This window comes from Ictidomys tridecemlineatus, unplaced genomic scaffold (genome assembly GCF_052094955.1).
Source record: "Ictidomys tridecemlineatus isolate mIctTri1 unplaced genomic scaffold, mIctTri1.hap1 Scaffold_880, whole genome shotgun sequence".
NCBI classification, from domain to species: domain Eukaryota; kingdom Metazoa; phylum Chordata; class Mammalia; order Rodentia; family Sciuridae; genus Ictidomys; species Ictidomys tridecemlineatus.
Window position 1 is genome coordinate 87,501 of NW_027526122.1, and position 17,149 is coordinate 104,649.

At 45.5% G+C, this 17,149-nt stretch overlaps 1 protein-coding gene across 6 annotated transcripts in view; it reads left to right on the forward strand.

The window, feature by feature from the left end:
* LOC144374797 (neuroligin-4, X-linked-like) overlaps positions 1–17,149 on the forward strand; it is a 102,510-nt gene that overhangs the window by 24,025 nt on the left and 61,336 nt on the right. For 5 of the 6 annotated variants that reach the window (XM_078037565.1, XM_078037570.1, XM_078037567.1 and 2 more), the window contains exon 3: positions 1,714–1,801. The exons of the other annotated variant lie outside the window; for it this stretch is intronic. The gene's annotated coding sequence lies outside the window, so the exon portion shown is untranslated. The remainder of the gene's footprint in view (positions 1–1,713; positions 1,802–17,149) is intronic. 6 annotated transcript variants of the gene reach the window in all.

The following is a 17,149-nucleotide window of genomic DNA, read 5'->3' on the forward strand; positions in this document are numbered from 1 at the left end:
AAATCCCACAAAGAATTATCCTTTAAGAAGAAACAAACCACAAGAGAGGATTTTGAATGTCCTCATCTCCAGGAAATAATAAATAGAGGAGGTGTTGTAGAATAATTACCCAGATTGGACTATTTCACACTGTATACATGTGTCAGAATAGCGCAGTATACCTCACAAATGTGTGCAATTATTATGTGTCTCCTAAAAATGAAAAAAAAAATGCACATGTATTTAGGAAGTACGTGAGCACATGTATCAGGGAAATGAGACCCATCTGCAGTGACAATAGTCTAATAGCCCTAATGAGCAAGGAGAGGGATTGAGGTAGGAGAGGTGGAAGATTTCCTGTTGTGCAGGGCAAACACTTTGAGGTTAATCCTTCCAGAGAGAACTCGTGTGCAAGAACACGGTTCTTTCTATGGAGTCGATGTAGACTGCACACCTAGACACCAAGCTGTGATGAGCACATTTTGTTTTAATTTTTGCAATGTCCCATCTGAAAGTAGAAGAGACACACACACCGATGTGGTTTTCATTTCCAGCCAACGTGGGCACTCAGGCCAAGCTATAAGCAAAATCAATCATGCCAAGAAATAGAAAGTCAAGCCTAAGACCATAATTAAGGCTTTCATCCCTCCGACACAAATCATGCCCAATCTCATTTTTTTTTTCCTTTCCTTTTTGGTCCTTGAGATTGAACCAGGGCTACTCTATCAGTGAGATCCATCCCTGGCCCTTGTTTATTTCTCAGTCTGAGTCACCGTCATGTCAAATGGTTGAGAGCCTTGGGAAATCGATGAGGCTGGCCTCACACTTGTGATCCTCCTGCCTCAGACTCCCAAGTCGCTGGGATTCCCGGCATGTGCCTCTGCACTCGACCAAGTCACACTAATTTTTATAGAACTTTTCTGAAATACCCATGTAGCATTTTTTTTTTAACTTGAGAACTTGGAGTTTAACACCATCCTGTGATAAAATGGAGGTAGAAGCAATTTCTAGAGATATTAAGAATGCTCTTATATTTATTGAGATGGAAAGGTTGCTTGATATCTTGAAAACTCCAAGATCCTCGTTAGGATTCTCTGTTTAGACGTAGAAGGTTTTAGGGTTGCAAAAAGCATCCTCTGTGCAGAGAAGATTCCCAGGTGAGATGACCAGGAAAGTGCTCAACAGTTGTGGGGCACGTACTGGACAAACAGACAGCATTTTCAGTGCCGTGGATTGCAGAGGGTGGGACCGTGTGCGAGTGGGCATGTTCCCATCCACCACCCTAGGGAGACCTCTCTGCCATCCAGGATCAGACCTGGGGATGTGTGAGGGCTCGGGATTGGATTGGTTCTTCTCGTTAGTTTTCTGAAGATGATGAGTTCCTCATTCAAAGTGGCTGGAAACAACATAGATATACGGTAAATTCTAAAGAATGCGTTCACAGTGCCCAAATGGTGACGGTGAGCCACTTGTGTGGCAATGACTTTGAGGTGTGCTTGCAATCTGCGCGCGTGTGTGCCAATATTGTGCAACAAAGACCACAAAGTAGGCATGGCTCTGTCCTCTCTCAAGTTCCTTGACGGACTGAGGTCCCAGTCCAGAATGACCAGCTAGTTCCTCTTCAGCAAACCCTAAGAAAATTCACAAGGAACCCAATATCGGCTTTGAAGCCATCATGGAGTGCAGAAACTATGTTCCTCTTTTCTTTTCTTTTTCTTTTTTTTTTTTTTTTAGGGAGAAATGTGCTGACATGGAAAAGATCATCAAGTAGCCTTCCATGAAGGCGTTTTGAAAGGCACCCGGGCTGAAGGACAGTGTCATGGTGAGTCTTCACAATGCGTGTGGGCCAATCCAAGATGGCGGCCACCATGGTGCTGGCTACCCTGAGGGGCCAGAGAACCAGTGTCCATCTGGACTGTGGGCTTTTTTGAGGGCTTGACTATGGACAGGTTTCTGCATGGAGCTGAGGCCAGAGAGTTGTGTGCTTTTTTGCTGTGACATTGACAACTTCCATTCTTCTCTTGGGTCTTCCTTTACCCATTGGGTTGGCGCTCAGATAGAAGATTGACAGGTGCTGTCCCAATGTAATTTCCAGGAGGATGGGATTGGGATCTGTCTAGAGGATCGCCTGAAGGATTCAGGTCTGGGTTGGGGTTGGACATCAGATCTCCACGTCTTTTAAAGGAGGAAACTGTCCCTCAGGATGGACGTTGTCCCAGGATAATCGGCCACACCTGGGGGACACTAGAAACTCCAATATTCAGGCCACACCATCTTGAGCCCCTGCATCTGGTCAGTCTCCTGGTAACCCTTGGGTCCACCATGGCTCTGACATCGGGGAGAGATGTCCTTGAAGAGTCTTTAGGCTGCAAGTTGGGAGGAGAGCGGGAAATTAGCACTAGTGCGGAAAATGTCTGATCTGAATTAAAATACGTTGGACCCTGTGTATCCAACGTTTCTGCTCCAGGTGACGCATCCAATCTCAGATCAAAAAATATCTGATAAAATGGCGTTCGTACTGAACACGTACCACGGTTGGTCATTATTCCCAAAACGATATAGAATGATGGTATTTACGTGGCATTTTTAATAGCATTATTATAAGTCATCTAGAGACGGTTGAGTGTGTTCTGGAGGATGTGTGTAGGCTATGAGGACTGTGTCGACAGGAAACCCTCGGTACTCAATAATTGCGTATGGCAGGTCTTCCAGAGGAATCTGCTGGCTGGAAGCGTCCACATGCATTTCACTTGAATCCCACAGAAATCCTCATAGAGGCACGTCTTTTAGGGTCCGTGGCTTCTTCCCGCCAACCCTGTTCCCTGCAAATGAGTCTCAGTGCTTTCCTGGCTGGTCATCTTTTGTTGAAGCCGTTCTCTCAGCGGGCGGTGCGTGCATTATCCGCCTGGTGAAATCAGGCTCGTTGGGGGCAACTGCTTTGGAAACCTAGTTGAGTTCTTGACAGTAAACGTAATGGTGACCATAACCAGTTCACTTGGAGTGTCCATAAGGACAATTTGGAATTCCCTAGGATGACTTCTTCCCCCCCCCAGAGCCACAATCAGAGTGCCTCTCTGTCCTAGAGGGCACCAATGAGTGACTCTGCTCTGTCCTGTTGGTGCCGATCTCTTGGAAGTTCATCCTTGCTCCCTGCTCACATGTGATAGCATAAAAACCTCTGGTTATCTGCGAACCAAACATTTCTTGGGCCATTTGAACCGGGGCCACCCTCTCTCACTCTACCCTATTCATTTGTTGCCATTTCAGAGGGATCCAGAATGTCAGACACATGTTTCTGATGCAGGCTGAGGTCCACTGAGACCTCGAGATCCTTTTCGCGATCTAGAAATCTGCAAACAGCCTAGAACCCAAGCAAAGAGAGATGGGTAGGAAATGTTTACGGCGTACTCTTGTTAGCCGTCCGTAGTAGAAATATTTCATGATGCAAATTCTGGACTCTTTTCCCCAAACTCAAATATTTGAAAGGATCCTGTTATGTTTTAATCTATTCCAAATCAGTACTCACGGCTTTTCATGGTTCCGCTGCCAACTCCCACCCTACACAGGCAGCATCCATGACTGTGTTGCTTAAATATGGGTTTCTGGCCAATTTTCTCATCAATTTTTAGGCTACAACTGAAACGTACCTGTCAAAATGGAGACGTCCAATGTGAGAAGATGATTCATCATCTGTTTTTTTTTTTTTTGTGAGTGTGTATTTTGTACACATTTTTATAAATTTTATCAAAGCTATTTATTGAGAATTCCATGAATATAGACATTCTCATCAGACTATTTATATAGAGAGAGAACCAGGAATTCTAGGAATTCCACTATCTTGATGGGATCAGGATGCCCCCATACAAAAGGAAAATGGTGGCCGTAGGTGGAGAAAGGGGCTCTGTCCCATGGGTGAGCCACGGCTCCTACTTTGAGACCCCAAGGGAGCGTCACATGCAGTGCACAATCAGGGAAGCAGAGGGGATCCTCTGCATCTCGAAGGGTGCGTTCATTGTTAAACCTCAGGCACGAGGTTGGGATCTGCCGTTGAAACCAACTGGGTTTGATCAGTCAATGTCCACAGAAGGTTGCTTGCTGCTTCTTGGTCTCCGCTGTGATGGGTCTCACCTTAGGGCTGTGCGGTGGAGACGCTGTTGTGACGTTCTGAGTAGAGCTTTGGTTAGTAATGGGTCCCGATGGACAGCCAGTGGACGGACGGCTCAGCTGGGTGGATGGCCAGTGATAAATGATGCGTTCTTGCCTCGAGATCTTTTTGCAAAAAAAAAAAAAAAATTGTGCATGTTGCAGAATCATATTAGTCATGCAGTCACACATATGCATACAGTAACAATGTCTATGTCATTCTATTGTCTTTCCTATCCCCACGTCCCCTCCCCTCCCCTCCCATCACTTCCCTCCACCTAATCTGAGGTAACGCTATTCTTCCCTAGTGACCCCCCCACCTTATTGTGAATTAGCGTCTGCGTAGTAGAGACAATATTCAGCCTTTGGTTTGGTGGGATTGGCTTATTTCATTTAGCATGATATTCTCCAGGTCCAACCATTTATTGGCAAATACCATCATTTCACTCTTCTTTAAGGCTGAGTAATATTCCACTGAGTATATATACCACATGTTCTTTATCCGTCCATCTATCGAGGGACACCTAGGTTGGGTTCGTGGTCTAGCTCTTGGGAATGAAGCTGCTATAAACATGGATGTGGCTGTGACCCTGGAGTGTGGGCTGATTTTAAGTCCATTGGGTATCAACCAAGGAGTGGGATAGCTGGGTCACATGGTGGATCCATTCCCAATTTTCTGAAGAATCTCTATCCTGCACTAATTTGCACTAATTTGCAGTCCGACCAGCCGTGTGTAGCAATCTTCAGAACCTCCTTCAGTAAGCACCAAAACTCCCGGACTGTTTAGTTAGAATAACATCCGTTCAGCGGTGGTTCCCAGATGGTTCACAGCATCAAATTGCACAGGAGGAGCACGGAGTAGGGAGAAGGCATGAATCTGCACCTTCTGATCTCTCTGTCTCTCTTCTTTCAAAGCCACTGGTGCTCAATCAACGGGGGATCCAGTCTATAATGTATAGTGTGCAGCATAAAAATGCATGTACCTGTGAGTGAGGACATCCACGTCTACTAACTCTGCTCCCAAGTGGCTGAATTTCCATGACTAGATTTCTGATTTGTCTAAATCCTAAAGAGTTTCTGAATTCATTCCCTTGTAATGTGAACAATCAGAGGTTATAAAATCAGAACAAAAGCAGCCTGAGAGTTACAAATAATTGACTCCACGAATACGTGAAAATTTCAACTCATGCCATTTTAATAGACTTTTCTATGCACAGTTGACCAAACACGTTCTGATTTCATAATCACTGTTTTGGGAGTCAATTTTCCCTGGGTTTCTATGGTAGTTTGGAATAGTCTTGTGGAATTTACCTTTTAAGATTAATAGTTTGGAATATTTTACTCATTTTTTTTCATTGCTGTGAACAAAAGACTTGACAAGAACAACTTAGAGGAGGAAAAGTTGATTTTGGTTCATGGTTTCCAAGGTTCAGTCCCTGGTGGGCCGACTCCATGGCTCTGGCCCAAGGGGAGCAGAACAAGATGGCGGCAGGGCCTGGAGCAGGAGAGCAGCTCAGGACAGGGCACCAGGGAGCAGAGAGAGCTCTGCCCACCAGGGACAGGACAGAGACCCCAAAGGCATAGCCCAGGGACCCCCTCCTCCAGCCACACCCACCTACCTACAGTCACCATCCAATGAGACCATTCAAGTGGATTAATCCACTGAGCAGGTTACACCTCTCCTATCCCAATCATTTCCCCTCTGAAGGTTCTTGTAGTGTCTCACACATGAGCTTTTAGAAGAAAAGTCTACTTAGGGGCTCATGGATTCAGAGGTTCAGTCCATGGTGGCCGACTCCATGGCTCTGGCCCAAGGGGAGCAGAACAAGATGGCGGCAGGGCCTGGAGGAAGAGAGCAGCTCAGGACAGGGCACCAGGGAGCAGAGAGAGCTGTGCTCACCAGGGACAGGACAGAGACCCCAAAGGCACAGCCCAGGGACCCCCTCCTCCAGCCACACCCACCTGCTGCAGCCACCACCCAGTGAGTCCACCCAAGTGGATTAATCCACTATCAGGTCACACCTCTCATAACCCAATCATTTCACCTCTAAACTTTCTAGCTTTATCTGACACTTGAGCCTTTCAGGGACCTCTTCATATCCAAACCACATCCGTGATCTTCTGTTGGGATTAATTTTATTGCAATGAGAACATGGTCTGATTCACACCCGATGGTCAGGAATAAAATCCCTTGCTGGTGTTCCTGAAAACTAGCTTCCATTTCTAAGTCAAGAAATCCAAGGGTGTCCCAGGAGAGAGGACGTCCAGTATTATATGGAGCATCGTGTGTGCTGATGTGGAGGTATTCTGGGAAGAAGGCACTTCTGAGACCAGCCAATTTGAATGTTGAGATTTTTATAGTGCGCTTAGTTGCACACATATTACCCAATGACATCGTTTACTAAACTGCTTGTGATTTAATGTAGCTGTGCAAATCAGTCTGACTCAGGGACCCTTGAGTTGTTTGGAATCCAGCGACTGAATAAAAACCTGACGGTATCGTAATGCTTCCGCAAAGGCATCTAAGACGTGAAGGACATTTCCAACGCAGAAAATGGGATAAATTGTGCTTGAAAATATCTGTCTGGTTCTTGTGATAAATCCCTTCCACTTAGTGGGAGAAAAACACATAAATTCAACACTTGAACAACAAAAAAATGTTTTCTCTTTTCCTAGCTGTGGAGTCTGTTGGAATTAATAAGAGTATTTTGTTTTCTTGGAAATGGAAAGACAGCGTGAAAATAGCACTTTAGCTAAAGTGAAGTTTTCATAGTTACCTTTCAAGGTTAGCACCGGATGGGGATTTTTTTAAAGGTGTAACTATCAGGAGCTGGAGTGGAGCTCAGGTGTGGAGCGCACAGGCTGCACAGTAGGTGCAGGGTCTGGGGTTTATCCCTAGCTCTTTACAGGCAGAAAAAAAAATGTGCACAATTACAAAAACTTTTAATCTTTTTATATAAACCACAGAGGCTGGATGGAGGCACCCTGAGGTCGATACATGATCCTTTTTCTCTTTCCTTTACTGACACCCCATGAGGATAGCAGTCCCACACTTGAAAGCTGAAAAATGTTTGCCAAATAAATGGAAAGGACACTCTGAGATAGTCAAAAAGATACTGATGAAATGAAAAGAGAAAACAAATATATTATCCCATTCATTCTTCAAAGCATTTCCTCCCACTATTTCTCATTGTTTACTGCACTGAAATGAAAGCTCATGTGGCTACTGTTTATTTGGCTACCACGAAGGAGAGTTTCATGTCCCTTGGTTGATGATCCTGAGATCAAAAGTCCTGAAAAACCAATCCTTTGGGTCTGTCTGCTCCTCAGGGACCATTTCTCACAAAATCCCAGAAGGAAGATGGCGGACACTGGACTTCTGCCAGAGCAGAGGAGGCCCAGGATGGAGGTCCCTGGATTCCCTCAGGCCCAGGTCTCTGGGGGGGGGTAGGACCTTGGGAGGCTGTGTACAGGATGGAGGGAAAGGAAGACCATCCTTCTCAAGGGGGTGACTCTCCTTAAGGGGAGACTTGGCTTTGTTCTTAGCCCCTCCCACTAATGAGGTCACTTCCTATCTGCCCTGTTTTTTTAGCCCCTCCTACTAATGAGGTCACTTCCTATGTGCTCTGTTTTTTTTCAGTCCTTCCCGTTAATGAGGTCACTTCCTATGTGCTCTGTTTTTTTCAGCCCTTCCCACCAATGATGTCACTTCCTGTCTGCTAGTCTCCTTAGATATCTTGCATCTGGGAGGGGTAGAATGGAAGGTGCATTTAGTAGCTAAGTGTTGACAGGTGTTTGCATTCCATGCAGAAGCCCAGGTAGCCTTTAGTTCACTCAGGGAGGAAAGAATGGGTAGTGAGAGCTTGAATTTATCCTGGCAAACATTTTAAACTGTGCTGAAAGCCAATTTCCCTCTTTATTTTCCTTTATTCTTGTAATTATGATCATTACTACCTTGGAATAATAAACTTTATTAGACCTAAACACTTAAAAGGAAAATCTGTAGGAAGCTTTGACTGAACAAGATGGGGTTAAATCTGGTATTTTTCTTCTCATTTTGATTGAAAAAATAAAACTGTTGTTCCTCCTTAGGAGGAGCAAAATATTGACAGAGTTGCTCTATAATTAATATAAATCTTATGAGCTTTCCCCCCCCAACCTGCCCAAAGATTCAATTAGGTGTAAATGTGTAGCAAATGTTAATATTGCTGCCCATGGTTTGTATTAAAACCATCTATCCTGAGCCCAGGGTAATCCAGTTAGTAAGTACAACTGATGTCTTGTGTCTTTTGTATTTTTGCAAATAAAATAAAATGCCTTTTATGGTGTGGGTCCCCACCCCCAGCCCCCGTCCCCAGGCAAAGGGGTCCATACGAGAATGGAAATTTAATAAATAGGTGTATCTGGTTAAATGGATCATCTTGCACTTTTTATAAGTCATTTATGCATAAGGTAATTTTGTTTGATCGCCGGAGGAGAAAAATGAATTTGACTTTGAGTAAATGCTAACGTCCCCGTACATATATAGGATAAGCCAAATGTGGCCTGATTGGCAACCCAGCTTTTGCAAACAAATTTTATTTTTTTAAGAAACCAACCATACTCTCATTTGTGTTTTCCCAGACCTGTCACCATAGTCCCAGAGTTGAAAAGCTTCCGTAAAGACCAAATGATTTTCTCAGCCCAAGATGTTTATCATTGACTGTTTACAGAAATGTTGGCCAATCCATACTTTCTGGCACGGTTGGATATTTCTGTGGGTGTGAAGCCGGATCGCGGTGAACCTCTTGGGTTCACAGACTAATGCATCTACGCATGAATTATTAAGTGAGTTTTAGTATAGAGTCAATATCATTCACAGTGAAATCTATCGATTTGTCTACTGTAGAGCTCAGATAAAGTGGGAGTGTGTGGATGAGTGGGGTCTCCAAAGACTCTGGAATCTTCCATGTGGATTCGTATGCACCAGTTTCAGATGTGGTGGCTGCCCACACACCAGTGTGTGGTCTGGTTGCTGTTCACTCTTGCTGGAGACTGGGGTTCATTATCAAGCAGATTGGTCATGGGGCGCCATCTTGGATCTTTTCTTCCTGCTGCAATACCCTTGTTTCATGATGCAGAAGAAGGGATCCCATCCGTGATGAAGTGGAAGCAGTCACTGGGATTTTTGTTGTGTTTTGCTGAACTGTTTAATGAAGCACATGTCGCACAGTTAAAAATCACAGGGGTTCCCTCATTCCCTTTCTTCGTGAGAATTGGAGAGAGGTGATTCTGACTCAGCAGGCATCCCTGAAGAGGATAATTAGTATCAATGGGGAACCTGGTGGTTTTGTCTTTGCCTGGTGTGTGTGGTTCGATGTCTCGCCTGGTGTGCGGTGGACTGTAGTAAATATTAACTAAATATATTTTAGTTACAGATGACGGAGGATCAATTACCTAAAAATCTTCCCTTGTTTCTTCCCTCTCCACAGTGAGTCTGGAAAACACGCCATCCTAAGTATTGCGGGGTAATGGGGAATGTCACCGTTAGGACTTTGCTGAAGCGCACTGTAGGGTTATCTACCTGGAAAACATGAATTTGTTCTTCCTGGAATGGGGAACCTCTACCGTTTTCTTTTTTCAGGGGATTGGAAGTTCTGATAGAGAACATTCATGCTGTCACTCGGTACCATAGGGCCGTCCATGTGGGAGATTTTCTCTGAATGTGTTGGTGAAGGCCAGTTGACCTCAACTCAATCATTTAAGAGGAAGTAGAACACGTTCCACTTGGGGACAATTTGCCATGAAGTCCACGTCCTGGCCAAGCAGCTCACGTTGAGTTAGTGACCTTGCACTAGTTCCCTAACCTCTATCCAGCTGAGCAGGGAATAGAGTGAGCCTGGGCAATACCAGTTTGGTCCACCAGGGGCATGGCGCCATTTTGTGCTTGAAGCTGTTCTGTGTTATCATTCAGAGATGAACAACCACATGAGTGGAGTCCTTTCATCTACTTTAGAAAATCCTTCTGAGAGTCTTTCCCATTGGGAGGGGAAATAGAATCATGTTGACTCGTGTTACTTATCTTTCTGTTCCCCTTCGTTGTAGAGTCCCAGGAAATTTTCTTCATTGAATATTGAGAATCTGGTTGGAGAAGAACCTCAGTGCAACATTTTAGGGCATGTTTCTGGAGGTGATTTGGAGCAAATGGGAACTGAGTCTGAGACGTCTCTCTTGCCACCTTTGTCCTGGTCCCGTATGTGCACAAATGAATATTACGCTATTTGACTTCTCTGTACTTAACTCTTCTGAGCGGACTACAATTTTAGCTGCTGTATTTTCTCTCTATTATTTAGAATATGCAAACCTTCATTGGGGAATGCTTAGTCTTTCACTTGTCTTAAGGGGTAATTGATTGGCTTTTTCCAGATTATGCCATTCTTGGGAAAAGGTTAACCAATAAAATCTGGCCAATTAAAAAATCTCAGCTAATTTAATTCTTTGGATACAATGTCACTTTTTATGTTTAAACCAGGTACACATGCATCTCCACTTAAAATTGGGTATTCTCCTCAGGAAACCCATTTTAAATTGGAAATACCATCTGTATATGGCTCAGAATAAAACTGAATACCAAGCTGAGACAAATAATTCTTGCTGGTAATTTCACACTTGGAAAAAGCACATTATATTTTAAACATCTTATTCACAGTGCAACCACAGAATTCATCTTCTGGTTTGACCACTCCTTGGCATTCTTTACGATTTCTTTGGTTAAGTCATAGAATAGTTCTCTGAAGCCAGGTATGGTGGCACACACCTCTAATCCCAGCAACTTGGGAGGCTGAGGTGGGAGGATTACAAGTTGGAGGTCAGCCTCATCAACTTCGCTAGACTCTGTCTCAAAATAAAAAGTAAAAAGAGCTGGGCATACGATTCAGTGTCATTTATTTATTTATTATTATTATTATTATTATTTTGGGGAGGTACTGGGCATACCCCCACAAATAATAATAAATAAATAAATAAATAAATAAATAAATAAATAAATAAATAAACAGGAACATGTCTCTGAAATGATGTGGCACCAACCATTCAATTATGTATTTCAAATGTCTTTGAAAAGGAGAAATAGCACCGAAATCGTAGTGACTGCTGGAATATCCAACCAGAATCTGACACTTTCAAGGATCCATTCAAGTCCACCTCACCAGCTTGCCAAAGGAACAGACGATACTTGAAGTCATTCTCGGCCGAGGCGCCATCTTGGTTTTCTGTAGTGGAACCAATTGGCTGCGACGATTCCTTAAGAGGGAATTGAAGGAATTTGTTCCTGGGTTTGCATGATGTGGGGAAGCAATTCCAATGTTATTGGACTGATGCTTTGCAAATTCAAGCACCGAGGGGTACGGGCTCTTTCCCCAGGTGTCTTCCACCAGGTGCATTTAGTGGATCCCTCCAGGGGGTGACTTTCTGTTGAATCCTCTCTCCTCTTCCTTCTTGGTTGCTCCATCTCCCCTGCGACGTCCATCCCACCCTCAGTTCATGGTGGTCCACGCGTCTGGAAGAGTCCCCCATGTGAATACAGATGACGCCTTGGATGGCAGGTCCTGGGGCTTCCTTTTCTAGCTTATGCATGGCCTCTCTCTGGGTCTCTATGCTCTCTAGGAGGTGGGTGGAACCACAGAATCTTCTAGAACCAGCAGTGCTCAGTCTCAAAGTCCCTGTCTCTGTCAATGCCATCCCCATGTCTCTTAGCTGCCCTTTCTTCCAGCGAATGAGCTCTTCAGGACTCCATGCACAGCCGAGGGTCACATGTCAGGTAGAATTTAGTGACTCAGGTGATTATAGAGACAAATCCTTATTCAGAAGAACACCTGCATGATAAATATATCAGTTTTTTTTTCTGGTTGTAATAGCACAATACCACAGCCTGAATGAATACAAAAGAAAAAGAGGATTATTTGGACTCACTTGGAATTCCAACATCCTTATGGTTTGGATCTGGAAGGTCCCCAAAGCTCATGTGTTGAAAGCATGGTGCCCAGTAGCACAAGGCTCCAAGATGAGATTTTGAGCAATGATTGTGTCCCGAGGGCTCTGACCTCATCGGTGGATTAATCCACTTGGTGAATTAATCCACTGGATGGATTAATCCATTGGTGATGGAATGGACTTCTGGGAGGTGGGACCTCGTTGGAGAACTAGATCGTTGGGGGAATCCCTGGAAACACATTTTTCTTCCCGGATCTCCTTGTCTTCTGCTGCATGGCTTCATGAGCTGAGCTGCTTTCCTTCTCCGCACTCTTCCGCCATGTTGGTGCCATGGAGCCATCAGCTGTCTGGATCCTCTGGAAGCACGAGCCCAGTTAAATCTTCCCTCCTTCAGGTTGTGCTTCCCAGATACGTTGGCCACAGAGATGCAAAGCTGATTGAGACCAATGTCAAGGGCCGGCTGCTGATGTCCTTCTGGACAGACAGGTGCCTCTCCTGATGTGGGGAGAGGCAGGGAACGTGTGTACCTGTGTGTGTCTCTCTTCTGCTCTCCCTCCTCCTCCTCCTCCTTCTTTTTGGTACCAAGGCTTGAATTCAGGGACACTTGACCCCTGAGCCCCGTCCCCAGCCCTGTTTTGTGTTTTATTTAGAGACAGGGTCTCCCTGAGTGGCTTACGGCCTCCCTTTGGCTGAGGCTGGTTTTGAACTCATGGTCCTCCTGCCTCAGCCTCCTGGACCACTGGGATGACTGGTGTGCCACCGTGCCTGGCTCTTCTCCTTTTAAAGCCACCAGATGCTATCATGCGGCTGCACCCTGATGACCTTAACTAACCCTAATCACTTCTCCAAGACCCTACCTCTGAAAATCAATCAAATTCACTTAAATGTCTTAATCATGTAACAGACAGGAAAGAAAAAATCTCCTGAGTATAGAATGTGCCTGGTATTAACGTAAGCACGGGTCCGCGGATCACTGTGCTCCATGCGCCAATTATTTATTGAATTCATTTTGAAATAACACGGCAATAGTCAAGATCATGTCTGTCGGTAACCGGTGGTCAATACCTCGTGGTCAATGCCCTCCTGCTGGGTAGCGAGTGTATTGTGTGCCTAACGGAGGGATCAGGGATTCCTGAAGAAGGCACTAAATGCTCTCGAGGGCTCTTTGTAGCATCTCATGAAACATTTAAACACCCCCAAGACGGGTCGAGTGTCCCCAGAGCCCTTAGTGCCCGATTCCCAGGGCCAGGGAGAATTCCGTCCCGTCTGGAGCCCAGAGACGGATGGTTGCTGTCATTTAGAGAAACAGCAGCATCATCTCGATGCTCCTTAATGCAATATTCTCCCCCCAATGAAGGATGCTTTCCTTTTACCTCCGGAAAAACAAAGAGCATCGTCGTAGACACAGACAGATAAGTGGGTGCTGCTAGATCTGCCTCGGCTCCGGGGAGATGCTGAAGACAAATGCTTTGCAGACAACGTCCAGAAACGAAAGTTTTACATTTTCTTTTTTTTTAAAAAACGCCGTCGGCTGCTTGGACCTTGGGAAGGTCACGGGAGGAATCGCTGAACTGGGGTTGCTTGCAAGGTTTGATCGCTCTCTCTTTTAAGGAGAGGCAGAGCCGATTTCTTTTTCTTAGCTGAATTCGGTGGTTGCTTTATGTGTTTATGAAGAGCAAAAATGTGCCTTGGCGGACAGCAAACTGCAACCAACTCTCGGGCATTGGATCCCAGGGTGTTTGATTTGCATTTTGGAGCTGTTTCTGGAAGAAGCTATGGTTGGCATTGACTGTCTTGCAGGGTCACTCACTTAGCCCCTTTGTTCCCAGTTAACCTCGTGGAAGATCCACAGCCACCAAAGGGGGACCAGTTGGCTAAGGGCTCACATTGAATGGTCTGCGGCTAAATCCAGCGAATTGATGGAGGTGTCCACTAACAGCTGGACCAAGGAGCCGTATGCAGTCAGGGGACAAGGACCAAGAGGGAACTAAAGAAAGAGGGAGGGAGGACAATGTGGGGACCTCATGCCACTGCAGCAGGAGTTGGTCACAGTCTGGCTGCTTCTCCATCTTCTGTCCTCTAGGGGCCGCTCTCTGGATTCAGGGTACGGCTGCCATTTTGGAATCGGCTTCTTGCTCAGTGAAGAGACCACCCACCCGCTTTCTCCAGCTGGGGGTCCTGAGAGAGTTTGCTGCGGGGGTCCCATAAAAATATATCATACAAATGCCTATATTTTACTTTAGGTGGACACCCGGTAATTGATCTTGCATTTTGAGGGACTCTTGGGATACCATTGGAGTCACCCGATGACCCAGCGTGATTCCCCCCACATCAGGGTCTGTTGATTGGCGTCTGAACCTTCTTTCCTCTGGGTCACATGTCGGGAGAAAGGGGACGACGGCCCCTCTTCCCTCTGAAGATTCCCAATAGGCTGGTCCATAAGAGAAACCGGCACCGAAATCCGTAGGATGTCAATGACCTTCAATTTCAATGACCTTCGATTTCAATGACCTTCAATAGGGTCTGGCCAACTGCAGTCAGTTCTTTGCTCAGGGACCTTGTAGGAAGCCATGCAAACTTACACGGGATTGGGTAGCTTGACACTGCCCGTCCATGTCACTGGGTTGCCCATTGAAGTCCCTTTATGTAGGGTAATGTACCTTTGAGGGCTGAGACCATCGCAGTAGGCAACTGGTGTCGGAAAAAGGTGCATCTTTCTCCTTCTTTGCTCTGAAGCTAAATATCTTCAACATGTCGGCGACCCCTCTCTGCTGGGGAAAATCCATAAGGTCTCATTTTCTGTATGTGAAACCCTAAAATTGGAAACCGGATCCCAAGATCATGTTTAGAGACAAAGTACTAAGTTTGGGTTTGCAGAGGATCTTGCTGCTGGATTTGTGTTTTAAATCAAAAGGCTCTAAGACGAGTCGGGATTCAGATTACAGTGTTTGCTCTTGTGGCGAAAGAGCTGTAATAGGCAACCGTGTTTTTGGTGATTTCTCTTCTGTCTTCTTCCAAGTCACTGTGTTCCCTACCGTTCAGCGATAAAGAGGGATAAGCGTTGGAACTGGTCACATATATATATACATATACTGCCACCAAGGTTAATTTTGCTTGTGCCACATCCCAACAAGGAGCTGTGGGTGGGGGAAATGTCAATCACGAAATGCCTGAGGCAGGCGAACTTCCTAACCAAAGAGGTTCCTTCTCTGGACCAACCCTTGGGCACCTACCCCAAACCCTATTCCAACCACAGCAACAGCTACGTGCACTCATTTATTTTTTTCTGGCATGGAAGTTTGGAAACAGCGTCACTCCACCACGGTCCCACCCCTGGTAGTACCGTAGCGTGTTCCTTGACTTTCCTTAGCAGGCATGGGGGACGACTGGATGCCACTCAGTAGAGTCGGACGTCCTCGTTCCTACAGGTTTAAACCAGAGTCGCTTTTCATTCTTAGTTCAAAGACTCCTGGCTGCAACACGAAGCAGCAGTGGCCCTTATCGGCCCTTGAGAAGCATGGTGGACCGCAGAGACTCCCTCTGTGGACTTGAGTGGATCGGGTGGCAATTAGTGAGGCAAGCCCAGGAGTTAATTAAGGCAGGTTCCCAGATGGAGAAGGGCCACTTGTGGTGAGTTAGCTTTATGTCACTGGGATGAAAATCCCCGACGAGTCCAACAGAGAGAAGGAGCCGTTTATGAGGGTTTCAGAGATCCAGTCCGTGATTCATTGGCCGACTCCATGGCTCTGGCCCAAGGGATGGCAGAACAAAATGGCGGCCGGGCATGGCAGAGGCAAGCTTCTGAGCTCATGGTGGCTAGAAAGGAGGCTCTAAGGAGTCCCTAAGGCACGTCCCCTGTGAGCAGTCTCCACCAGCCATGGCCCACATGCTAAAGGTACCACCCATCCACTCCATTCACATGGATGGACTGGTTCGGTGGTAGCTCTCTTGGTCCAATCATTCCACCTCAGGATCTAAATCGTGACATCAATATACTCTGAGTCCTAAACTTCTCTCTTGGCTCCACCATTTATTTCCCATGCATTGGTGAAAAATGGTTTGCCTCCACTCTACTGGAAACATATTCACCAGTTAAAAATGAAAAAATAAAGGCAATCCATTTTACACCAACATGGAGGAAGATGGAGCCCCACAGCACTTGGAAAGCCGTGCCTCAGGGTCTCTCTTACAAGGCTTTGGGTGGTGTTTCATGAAACTTGCTTTTTAAAGAAAATCCGAAGGGCTGAGGATGTAGCTCAGGAGTATCACACTTGGCTCACCTGCAGGAGGCCCTGGGTTCAATTCCCTAAAAGGACCACCCACCGCTCCATAAAAATAGAATTTGTTAAAAATCTCTGAGCTTTGTTGAGCTGGTGAGAACCCAGGTTTCCATTCATTGTGGTCAAACTTTACCTTATTCTTCAGGAAACAACAACAACAAAAAATGCACTTTGGAGAGAGAAGATTCTTAGAGGAAGGACCCAGGGATTCTCCCTCTCGGGAAGCCTGAGTCAACGTCAGGTTGAAAATGGAGATAATTACAGATGCTTAGACCAGGAAAGGCGAGTCAGAACCCCTTCCCTCTCCTTCTCGATTCCAACTGCAAAGTCTTGGACTATCTGCAGGTCTAAATTGGATGATCCTTTTCTTGGTAAATGGAACTGAATGTCCCCCCACTGAAGCCAGTCTACCCACATTGAGCTCAGGAGTAAAAAAAGACAGACCCACGCCCTAAAAAATTTAGGGATGCTTCCAGTAAGAAACTCGATTCAGTAAGTGTTGGGGGAAATAAAAAGTTATCTGGAGGTAACACAGATAGTACCAATTAGAAGCCAAAACAGAAACCTGAAAAGCAACCCCGAACCCTGTGATTTGTAATTTGTGAGAGATACATAAAGTACCGATCCATTAAAAAAGATGGGATTTACAGGAAGGTAGATTGATCCAATTAAGTTATGAATATGGCTTAATGAATCCCATGATTATGCATAATTATGATGCCCCAAGAAAAGATGTAACCACTTAAAAATCAGGATGGGGATTTTCATAGACGTGT